Here is a 13,352-nt window from a genome sequence, read left to right on the forward strand (position 1 = left end):
AGGTGCTGGGCTGCACCTCACTGCTGGTAGCCGTTGCTACCTCCCCAACTACAGCCTCCTCACAGCGAGAGACAGACTGCACCTCACTGCTAGAAGCCTCATTCCCCACAACTCCAGCCACCTCACACTCTCTCCCAGACCCATTGAGGTGGACCTTCAGCCTCCTAATCTCCTCCTGGAGAAGCAAGACCTCCTCCTTCAACTCTCCAACCTCAATTTTTAAAACACTGCAGAAGCAAGCCATGCTTTGTAACTGTCCACACTAATCCCCAAAGCAGCTCAGGGTCTGTGACCTCACGTGACGACTGACCACTGACGACAGGCAGAGATCTTGCAGTCCGCCTGAATGAACATCGAAATGCCTCTAACAGAGACGATGTAAGGTACGCATGTGTCCTCCACAGAGACTTGCCTAGAAGCTTTACTAATCGCCGTCACCGACACTATAGAACGCAACACTGGAAACTACAAAATTTCAAAAACATTGGCATACATGATACTTAAGCAGCACCAACCCAACAACACAGGAGTCACATGATTTCATCGTCTACCCGTCCTCATCATAGGCAGAGGTTGTTTTGATAAGGACCTGCCTCGCATGGGCCAGTAGGCCTTCTACAGTGTTCCTCCATTCTTATGTTCTTATGACATTCCTCAGGTCACGTGCGTCACACCTCACTCTCCGCCTATATATAATGTCTTTCTACCTCTGTGCAATTGATGATGCAATCAGGTCCCTGCACAATCGAATAATTGAAGCTACCAATGCAACTTGCCAATTAGCTTCCACAAAGATATACCAACAATATAAACCTTATTTATTTTTTATTATCACACTGGCCGATTCCCACCAAGGCAGGGTGGCCCGAAAAAGAAAAACTTTCACCATCATTCACTCCATCACTGTCTTGCCAGAAGGGTGCTTTACACTACAGTTTTTAAACTGCAACATTAACACCCCTCCTTCAGAGTGCAGGCACTGTACTTCCCATCTCCAGGACTCAAGTCCGGCCTGCCGGTTTCCCTGAATCCCTTCATAAATGTTACTTTGCTCACACTCCAACAGCACGTCAAGTATTAAAAACCATTTGTCTCCATTCACTCCTATCAAACACGCTCACGCATGCCTGCTGGAAGTCCAAGCCCCTCGCACACAAAACCTCCTTTACCCCCTCCCTCCAACCCTTCCTAGGCCGACCCCTACCCCGCCTTCCTTCCACTACAGACTGATACACTCTTGAAGTCATTCTGTTTCGCTCCATTCTCTCTACATGTCCGAACCACCTCAACAACCCTTCCTCAGCCCTCTGGACAACAGTTTTGGTAATCCCGCACCTCCTCCTAACTTCCAAACTACGAATTCTCTGCATTATATTCACACCACACATTGCCCTCAGACATGACATCTCCACTGCCTCCAGCCTTCTCCTCGCTGCAACATTCATCACCCACGCTTCACACCCATATAAGAGCGTTGGTAAAACTATACTCTCATACATTCCCCTCTTTGCCTCCAAGGACAAAGTTCTTTGTCTCCACAGACTCCTAAGTGCACCACTCACTCTTTTTCCCTCATCAATTCTATGATTCACCTCATCTTTCATAGACCCATCCGCTGACACGTCCACTCCCAAATATCTGAATACATTCACCTCCTCCATACTCTCTCCCTCCAATCTGATATTCAATCTTTCATCACCTAATCTTTTTGTTATCCTCATAACCTTACTCTTTCCTGTATTCACCTTTAATTTTCTTCTTTTGCACACCCTACCAAATTCATCCACCAATCTCTGCAACTTCTCTTCAGAATCTCCCAAGAGCACAGTGTCATCAGCAAAGAGCAGCTGTGACAACTCCCACTTTGTGTGTGATTCTTTATCTTTTAACTCCACGCCTCTTGCCAAGACCCTCGCATTTACTTCTCTTACAACCCCATCTATAAATATATTAAACAACCACGGTGACATCACACATCCTTGTCTAAGGCCTACTTTTACTGGGAAAAAATTTCCCTCTTTCCTACATACTCTAACTTGAGCCTCACTATCCTCGTAAAAACTCTTCACTGCTTTCAGTAACCTACCTCCTACACCATACACTTGCAACATCTGCCACATTGCCCCCCTATCCACCCTGTCATACGCCTTTTCCAAATCCATAAATGCCACAAAGACCTCTTTAGCCTTATCTAAATACTGTTCACTTATATGTTTCACTGTAAACACCTGGTCCACACACCCCCTACCTTTCCTAAAGCCTCCTTGTTCATCTGCTATCCTATTCTCCGTCTTACTCTTAATTCTTTCAATTATAACTCTACCATACACTTTACCAGGTACACTCAACAGACTTATCCCCCTATAATTTTTGCACTCTCTTTTATCCCCTTTGCCTTTATACAAAGGAACTATGCATGCTCTCTGCCAATCCCTAGGTACCTTACCCTCTTCCATACATTTATTAAATAATTGCACCAACCACTCCAAAACTATATCCCCACCTGCTTTTAACATTTCTATCTTTATCCCATCAATCCCGGCTGCCTTACCCCCTTTCATTTTACCTACTGCCTCACGAACTTCCCCCACACTCACAACTGGCTCTTCCTCACTCCTACAAGATGTTATTCCTCCTTGCCCTATACACGAAATCACAGCTTCCCTATCTTCATCAACATTTAACAATTCCTCAAAATATTCCCTCCATCTTCCCAATACCTCTAACTCTCCATTTAATAACTCTCCTCTCCTATTTTTAACTGACAAATCCATTTGTTCTCTAGGCTTTCTTAACTTGTTAATCTCACTCCAAAACTTTTTCTTATTTTCAACAAAATTTGTTGATAACATCTCACCCACTCTCTCATTTGCTCTCTTTTTACATTGCTTCACCACTCTCTTAACCTCTCTCTTTTTCTCCATATACTCTTCCCTCCTTGCATCACTTCTACTTTGTAAAAACTTCTCATATGCTAACTTTTTCTCCCTTACTACTCTCTTTACATCATCATTCCACCAATCGCTCCTCTTCCCTCCTGCACCCACTTTCCTGTAACCACAAACTTCTGCTGAACACTCTAACACTACATTTTTAAACCTACCCCATACCTCTTCGACCCCATTGCCTATGCTCTCATTAGCCCATCTATCCTCCAATAGCTGTTTATATCTTACCCTAACTGCCTCCTCTTTTAGTTTATAAACCTTCACCTCTCTCTTCCCTGATGCTTCTATTCTCCTTGTATCCCATCTACCTTTTACTCTCAGTGTAGCTACAACTAGAAAGTGATCTGATATATCTGTGGCCCCTCTATAAACATGTACATCCTGAAGTCTACTCAACAGTCTTTTATCTACCAATACATAATCCAACAAACTACTGTCATTTCGCCCTACATCATATCTTGTATACTTATTTATCCTCTTTTTCTTAAAATATGTATTACCTATAACTAAACCCCTTTCTATACAAAGTTCAATCAAAGGGCTCCCATTATCATTTACACCTGGCACCCCAAACTTACCTACCACACCCTCTCTAAAAGTTTCTCCTACTTTAGCATTCAGGTCCCCTACCACAATTACTCTCTCACTTGGTTCAAAGGCTCCTATACATTCACTTAACATCTCCCAAAATCTCTCTCTCTCCTCTGCATTCCTCTCTTCTCCAGGTGCATACACGCTTATTATGACCCACTTCTCGCATCCAACCTTTACTTTAATCCACATAATTCTTGAATTTACACATTCATATTCTCTTTTCTCCTTCCATAACTGATCATTTAACATTACTGCTACCCCTTCCTTTGCTCTAACTCTCTCAGATACTCCAGATTTAATCCCATTTATTTCCCCCCACTGAAACTCTCCTACCCCCTTCAGCTTTGTTTCGCTTAGGGCCAGGACATCCAACTTCTTTTCATTCATAACATCAGCAATCATCTGTTTCTTGTCATCCGCACTACATCCACGCACATTTAAGCATCCCAGTTTTATAAAGTTTTTCTTCTTCTCTTTTTTAGTAAATGTCTACAGGAGAAGGGGTTACTAGCCCATTGCTCCCGGCATTTTAGTCGCCTCATACGACACGCATGGCTTACGGAGGAAAGATTCTTTTCCACTTCCCCATGGACAATAGAAGAAATAAAAAAGAACAAGAGCTATTTAGAAAAAGGAGAAAAACCTAGATGTATGTATATATATATATGCATGTGCGTGTCTGTGAAGTGTGACCAAAGTGTAAGTAGGAGTAGCAAGATATCCCTGTTATCTAGCGTGTTTATGAGACAGAAAAAGAAACCAGCAATCCTACCATCATGCAAAACAGTTACAGGTTTCTGTTTCACAGTCATCTGGCAGGACGGTAGTACTTCCCTGGGTGGTTGCTGTCTACCAACCTACTACACTTTATGAAATTATCAAGCTCGAAGGCATCTTCAAACGCGACAACCACCAGCAGCTATGATGTATGGGAGAAAATTCTCTGAACCAGCCCACAATAACAGTCGTCAATTTAACAATAATCATTATCAGTTGGTAAATGAATGGAGAGATGAGAACTTGGATGATCTACAACCACTACCTTCCATCGATACTTCAACTCTTGAAGATACCCACCCGCTTACTAGACCTATTACATTACTAGAGATGAGTCAGGTTATTGGAAGAATGAGAAATAGAGCCCCTGGCCTCTCTGGAATAACAATGAAACAAATAAAGTACCTACCTAGAAATTGTAAACAGTCTTTGGTAAATATCTTTAATGCCATCTTGGCCTCAGGACATTTTCCAGTTGTTTTTAAGACTGCTAGGATGATCTTTCTTGGTAAGCCCAATAAAGACATCCACCAACCTGGGAACTATAGACCTATATCTTTACTTGAAGTCACTGGAAAAGTTCTTGAGAAAGTCATTTCCAACAGATTGAACTACTATATGGAGTTTAATCACTTTTTTACTGAAAAACAATTTGGCTTTAGAACACATAGAGGTACCAATCATGCAATAAATGTTATTTTCGATACTGTAGCAAGTCTAAAACATCAGGGCAATCTTGCCTTAATTGCCACCAGAGATGTTCATAAAGCTTTTGATAGCTTATGGCATGATGGCCTTATATACAAACTCATTGACCTACCAGACCATAACTGGACTTTTCTCAGAGTAATTTATAATTTCTTAACTCAAAGAAAAATCATTCCCACCTTTCATGGCAGGTCGACAGAGCCTTTTATACCGACGGCTGGTGTCCCACAAGGTTCTTGTCTCAGTCCACTTCTGTTCAACATTTATGTGAATGACCTTCCTCAACCAGAGTTTAATGATACAATTGTGACACAGTTTGCAGATGATGTTATTCATGTCGTCTCATCAACTCCAGTAACAGGAAAATACAAGTATGAGAGAGTCATAGAAAAAATGAATATTGAACTTCGTCGAACATCTAATTGGGAAAAGAAATGGAGAATTACGACTAATCCTGACAAGGTCCTTGTTAGCACGATAGGATGTTTTGCATCAACAATTGAAGATAAAGGGGGTATCTCCATCAGAGGTACACCTGTAGCCATTAGAAACCCTAACAAGATTTTGGGATATGAAATAGACAGGCTGCTCCACTCAACATCTCATGTAACTAAAAAGATCAACATAGCCAAAGCCGGTCTTAGCAGTCTCTTTCGATTCAATCAAGCCCCTCAACATGTCAAAAAACATCTGTATAAAATGATAATAAGACCTATACTTGAATACCCTTGTGTCCCAATGTCATTAACAACAAAGACCAACATGCTACGGTTACAAAGGGTCCAGAATAGAGATCTTCGCTTTATTACCAATACCAGGAGGAGAGACAGAGTTAAAATGGCAGATTTACACATACAACAAGATATTACTGCCATAAATGTACGCCTTGACACCCTAAAAAAGAAACAACTCTATACAATGCAAGAACTATACATGCCGGATAGAGAACATCCTATACAAGTGGTAAATACCACCGATTATAGCATCAATACTCCTCCTCACAGGACTCAAAGAATGACTCTCCCACAGAGGGTCCGTCGTTTTATACATAAAGATGATTACCCTCGACCCATGATATTGAGCAACCTCCCTGATGAAGAAGATTGGGTAGCACCAGAACCCTTCTATGTATACTAAGAAAACATCGCCCCCAATTAGGGAGACATCTTATATAACAATCTAATGTAAAAATTATGCTATTTACTATGGCTGGACACCACCTGTAAGAAGCCATTGTCACGAATTCATAAACTGGCCAGAAAATTATTGCCTTCATTGTCGCATAAATATCCGTTGTGCAATCGCGAAAAAAAAAAAAAAAAAAAAAAAAAAAAAAAAAAAAAAAAAAAAAAAGCAATTGCAACTTGTATAATTACTACCAATTCAGAGTCATGTACTTATATATCTGTTATATCTATGTGACTCTGATGGGTTAGTACCAAGGTTTATAATCACTGTAAATAACAAACAAACATGTTATATACTCTAGACTGAATAAAATAGGCCATAATATAGCGAGAGTCCACCAGCAATATCTCGATATAAAAAAGTTACTCCTCGTCTCCATGTTGTATTGTTTGGTCTGTGAGTGAGAGAAAACGATGTTTTGAAGAGGGTAACTGCACTAGAACATCAGTTTACTAAGAAATACACCGAAACAAACGCGATTTTCGCGAAATTTTTTTTTTTTTTTTTTGACGGTAGGCCTGCCGGGGTTCTAGGCCTATATCTCGGAAGTAACTTATTCACTTATTTCGCGGACCTCAACCATTATTAATGATTGTATTGAAATGATTTTCACAGACAATATAAAACAAAGTGTGTTTTAAATTTTAATGATAGATTTTATGGAATATCTCAAATATTTTTGATTTTGTGGGGGATAAAAGGCAGATGTTTTGGTGAATGCCAAAAATTCTGTCAAATGTATTTTTTTTACCATGATAATAAGATATATTAGATGAAATGGCAATGTAAAAAAATTCGTGCTAGTTGTATTCTAACAGTTGGGAATGTCGGAAGTGCCACTCGTAGTGCCAATTTGTCAGGGGATGCTGCCATATATCAAAATTATGTTAATATTTTTTTCTATGTTGTTTGTTGGCCAATCATACTGAAACTTTGTCACATTAAACTATATTTGCACCTCTAAAAGTACACCAAAAATAAAATAAATCGGTTGAAAACAAAAATATAGTCCCTCACTCCCCCCGTGGGTGTGGGTGGGTATGAGTTGGACCTGACAAGCTTGTGCTGCTGGGTCTGGTGCCGTGCTCCTTCCTTGAGTGGAGATGGCCAGACTGGGTGGGTCACTGGGTCACTGGGCTAATCCAGGGGAGTGGGTCATTGGGCTAATCCGGGGGGGGACATGGACCTGCTCTGCATGGGTCAGTAGACCTGTTGCGGTGTTCCCTCTTTCTTATGTTCTTATGTGTGTGTCTATCATACTTCCTAGTGCTCACTCTTTGGAGGTGTTGTGTGTATGTGTGTGTGTTCATGTGTGTAGGGGAGTTATGGGGGGAGAGATGGTTAGATGGGGGGACAATGTGATGGAGAGTGGGACAGGATGTCTAGTGGGTGGGTAGGTTGGGAGTGTATGGTTGTAAAGTGACCGTTTACACGGCTGTGTATGTGTGTGTGTGTATGAACAGTCAGTCGTGTGTATGTGTACTGTTATTGTCCATCGGTGTGTGTGTGTGTGTGTGTGTGTGTGTGTTTGATAGTGTGTGCCCAGAAATAATACTCCTCACTTCTTAGTATCCGTACTACTAATAAAATACCAACAGTAATACTAGTAATTCTAAAACTTATCCATACTGCTAATAAAATCCATACTATTAATAAAATACCAATATAAATACTTGTAATTCTAAAACTTAGCCTCTCTTAGCTTCTACAAGTGCCTGACACTTGTGCTAGTGTGTGTGCCCAGAAATAATGCTCCTCACTTCCAAGTATCCATACTACTAATAAAATACCAATAGTAATACTAGTAATTCTAAAACTTATCCATACTACTAGTAAAATACCAACAGTGATACTAGTAATTCTAAAACTTATCCATATTACCAATAAAATCCATACTACTAATAAAATACCAATAGTAATACTAGTAATTCTAAAACTTAGCCTCTTCAGCTTCTACAAGTGTCTATACTTGTGCTAGTGTGTTTGTGTGTGCGTGTGTTTGATAGTTAATCCTCGCTAGCCACCCACCTCCCTCTTCTTATGCACTCATCAATCCTATCTCAACCTTATCTATGCTGTTTCTACTTTAATTCTGGTAATAGCTTGTAGGAGTGAGTGACCAGTATCTAACAGTGTGCAGAGACCAGAATCTGATAACATGCAACCTCAATAAGTGAGAAGGACTTGCGGTGGCAGCGGGGTGATGACAAGTTTCCAGTTGCTGATTAGTTGTCATACACGTAGGCCTTCTTACACTATTTTGAAAGTCCTTCAGCCCTGATAGTTATATCCATTTATGCTCGTACATCCCGCGTTCCTCAAGTGTTTTCACTTTTCACTTTTGGTAGAATACACTTCACATTCGGTAAGCTACACTTTTTATTTATAATGGCACACAACCTGTTATGATGTCACCGCTTCAAAAAGGCCTACTCCTGCCACCTTCTCTATTTGTATATTTTTTTCTTTTCTCGCTTTACTTATTAACTTACTCATTCTCACTGTATGCTGCCCCACATTTCACTTGTTAACCAACCTCTCATAATTCTTGAACACCTTCTTTCACACTCGCTTTGATCTTTGTATATTTGTAACCGTGTGGCAATGGGTGCTCTAACGAATTGGCGCATTGAAGTTTTGTTATATAATTTCAGGCTTCTCCTTGACTTTTTTTTTACTAATAACTTTGGTTATCACTTGTAGGGTTGTTCACTACGTTGTCACTACCACTTGTTGCTGCTAGCAGCTAATGCATGCCCTGAAAACACTAAGGTTCTTGGAGCCTTGTGACCCCACGTCTGCATGTGTGTGTGTGTGTGTGTGTGTGTGTGTGTGTCAACACATCGGCTGGGATGCAAAAAGAAACACTTTCACGATCATTCACACATAATCACTGTCTTTGCAGAGGTGCCCAGACATGACAGTTTAGATGTCCTTCCAAACAGTCAATATCCCAAACGTATCCTTTAAAGCGCAGGCACTGTACTTCCCACCTCCAGGACTCAAGTCCGGCTAACTGGTTTCCTTGAATCCCTTCACAAAACATTATCCTGCTCCCACTCTAACATCTCGTTAGGCCCTAAAAACAATTTGTCTTCATTCACTCCTAACACGTTCAAACATGCCTGCTGCATGGCCAAGCCCCTTGACCACAAAACCTCTTTAACCCACTCCCTCCATCCTTTCCTATGACGACCCCTACCCCTCCCCCACTCCATTAAAGATTAATATACCCTCCAAGTCATTTTATTTCACTTTATCTTCACTAAATGACCAAATCACCTCAATAACTCCCTCTCGTGCCTACTACGTACGTAGAACACTACACTCATACATAAACCCTCCACTCAAACTTCTCCTTAAGGACCTTAACAGGACACATGACCATAGCACAGGACACAGATCACTCTTTAATATACCCCGTGTCCATCTCACACTGTCTAAAAACTCTATGCACATAAAGGGCCCAAAAATTTGGAATTCATTACCAGTGAATAACAAAGTAACCCAGTCTGTACATCAATTTAAGACTCTTTTCATACCACCTACTCAAAATAACTAAATACTCAATACTTAACTTTACCTAAAAATCTCCCAGTTACCCAAATCTAAAAACTTCAAAAATAAATGCCCATTGCATTACTTAATACTTACTACATTGTAGTATTAATACCTGCCCAAAAAAATACTGCCTTACACTCAATTGCAACATACTCATACTGTAAACTACTTTCAACAACTCCCATTGCAATATTCTCATATTGTAATTTGAGTAAATTTTCTGTTTGCTATATAGAAAAACAGATGTACAGCTTTAATAAACTATGATCTATTTGTCTAGTATTAAGTAGTCTGTAAGCCATTAAAATTAGTCTGCCCATAATGCCATGGCATGATAGTGCCCATAATGCCAGGGCATAATAGTGCCCATAATGCCAGGGCATGATAGTGCCCATAATGCCAGGGGATGATAGTGCCCATAATGCCAGGGCATGATAGTGCCCATAATGTCAGGGCATGATAGTGTCCATAATGCCAGGGCATGATAGTGCTCATAATGCCAGGGCATGATAGTGCCCATAATGCCAGGGAATGATAGTGCCAATAATGCCAGGGCATGATAGTGCACATAATGCCAGGGAATGATAGTGCCCATAATGCCAGAGCATGATAGTGCCCATAATGCCAGGGCATGATAGTGCCCATAATGCCAGGGAATGATAGTGCCCATAATGCCATGGCATGATAGTGCCCATAATGCCAGGGCATGATAGTGCCCATAATGCAAGGGAATGATAGTGCCCATAATGCCATGGCATGATAGTGCCCATAATGCCAGGGCATGAGAGTGCCCATAATGCTAGGGCATGATATTGCCCATAATGCCAGGGCATGATAGTGCCCATAATGCCACGGCATGATAGTGCCCATAATGCCAGGGCATGACAGTGCCCATAATGTCATGGCATGATAGTGCCCATAATGCCAGGGCATGATAGTGCCCATAATGCCAGGGCATGACACTGCCCATAATGCCAGGGCATGATAGTGCCAATAATGCTAGGGCATGATAGTGCTCATAATTTCAGGGCATGATAGTGCCCATAATGCCAGGGAATGATAGTGCCAATAATGCCAGGGCATGATAGTGCACTTAATGCCAGGGAATGATAGTGCCCATAATGCCAGGGCATGATAGTGCCCATAATGCCAGGGCATGATAGTGCCCATAATGCCAGGGAATGATAGTGCCCATAATGCCATGGCATGATAGTGCCCATAATGCCAGGGCATGATAGTGCCCATAATGCCAGGGAATGATAGTGCCCATAATGCCATGGCATGAGAGTGCCCATAATGCTAGGGCATGATATTGCCCATAATGCCAGGGCATGATAGTGCCCATAATGCCAGGGCATGATAGTGCCCATAATGCCAGGGAATGATAGTGCCCATAATGCCATGGCATGATAGTGCCCATAATGCCAGGGCATGATAGTGCCCATAATGCCAGGGAATGATAGTGCCCATAATGCCAGGGCATGAGAGTGCCCATAATGCTAGGGCATGATATTGCCCATAATGCCAGGGCATGATAGTGCCCATAATGCCAGGGCATGATAGTGCCCATAATGCCAGGGCATGATAGTGCCCATAATGCCAGGGCATGATAGTGCCCATAATGCCAAGGCATGATAGTGCCCATAATGCCAGGGCATGATAGTGCCCATAATGCCAGGGCATGATAGTGCCCATAATGCCAGGGCATGATAGTGCTCATAATTCCAGGGCATGATAGTGCCCATAATGCCAGGGAATGATAGTGCCAATAATGCCAGGGCATGATAGTGCACTTAATGCCAGGGAATGATAGTGCCCATAATGCCAGGGCATGATAGTGCCCATAATGCCAGGGCATGATAGTGCCCATAATGCCAGGGAATGATAGTGCCCATAATGCCATGGCATGATAGTGCCCATAATGCCAGGGCATGATAGTGCCCATAATGCCAGGGAATGATAGTGCCCATAATGCCATGGCATGATAGTGCCCATAATGCCCGGGCATGAGAGTGCCCATAATGCTAGGGCATGATATTGCCCATAATGCCAGGGCATGATAGTGCCCATAATGCCAGGGCATGATAGTGCCCATAATGCCAGGGCATGATAGTGCCCATAATGCCAGGGCATGATAGTGCCCATAATGCCAAGGCATGATAGTGCCCATAATGCCAGGGCATGATATTGCCCATAATGCCAGGGCATGATAGTGCCCATAATGCCAGGGCATGATAGTGCCCATAATGCCAGGGCATGATAGTGCCCATAATGCCAGGGCATGACAGTGATCATAATGCCAGGGCATGATAGTGCCCATAATGCCAGGGCATGATAATGCCCATAATGCCAGGGCATGATAGTGCCCATAATGCCAGGGCATGATAGTGCCCATAATGCCAGGGCATGATAGTGTCCATAATGCCAAGGAATGATAGTGCCCATAATGTCAGGGCATGATAGTGCCCATAATGCCAGGGCATGACAGTGCCCATAATGCCAGGGCATGATAGTGCCCATAATGCCAGGGCATGAGAGTGCCCATAATGCCAGGGCATGATAGTGCCCATAATGCCATGGCATGATAGTGCCCATAATGCCAGGGCATGAGAGTGCCCATAATGCTAGGGCATGATATTGCCCATAATGCCAGGGCATGATAGTGCCCATAATGCCACGGCATGATAGTGCCCATAATGCCAGGGCATGACAGTGCCCATAATGTCATGGCATGATAGTGCCCATAATGCCAGGGCATGATAGTGCCCATAATGCCAGGGCATGACACTGCCCATAATGCCAGGGCATGATAGTGCCAATAATGCTAGGGCATGATAGTGCTCATAATTTCAGGGCATGATAGTGCCCATAATGCCAGGGAATGATAGTGCCAATAATGCCAGGGCATGATAGTGCACTTAATGCCAGGGAATGATAGTGCCCATAATGCCAGGGCATGATAGTGCCCATAATGCCAGGGCATGATAGTGCCCATAATGCCAGGGAATGATAGTGCCCATAATGCCATGGCATGATAGTGCCCATAATGCCAGGGCATGATAGTGCCCATAATGCCAGGGAATGATAGTGCCCATAATGCCATGGCATGAGAGTGCCCATAATGCTAGGGCATGATATTGCCCATAATGCCAGGGCATGATAGTGCCCATAATGCCAGGGCATGATAGTGCCCATAATGCCAGGGAATGATAGTGCCCATAATGCCATGGCATGATAGTGCCCATAATGCCAGGGCATGATAGTGCCCATAATGCCAGGGAATGATAGTGCCCATAATGCCAGGGCATGAGAGTGCCCATAATGCTAGGGCATGATATTGCCCATAATGCCAGGGCATGATAGTGCCCATAATGCCAGGGCATGATAGTGCCCATAATGCCAGGGCATGATAGTGCCCATAATGCCAGGGCATGATAGTGCCCATAATGCCAAGGCATGATAGTGCCCATAATGCCAGGGCATGATAGTGCCCATAATGCCAGGGCATGATAGTGCCCATAATGCCAGGGCATGATAGTGCTCATAATTCCAGGGCATGATAGTGCCCATAATGCC

The sequence above is a fragment of the Cherax quadricarinatus genome, unplaced genomic scaffold (genome assembly GCF_038502225.1).
Source record: "Cherax quadricarinatus isolate ZL_2023a unplaced genomic scaffold, ASM3850222v1 Contig1357, whole genome shotgun sequence".
NCBI lineage: Eukaryota > Metazoa > Arthropoda > Malacostraca > Decapoda > Parastacidae > Cherax > Cherax quadricarinatus.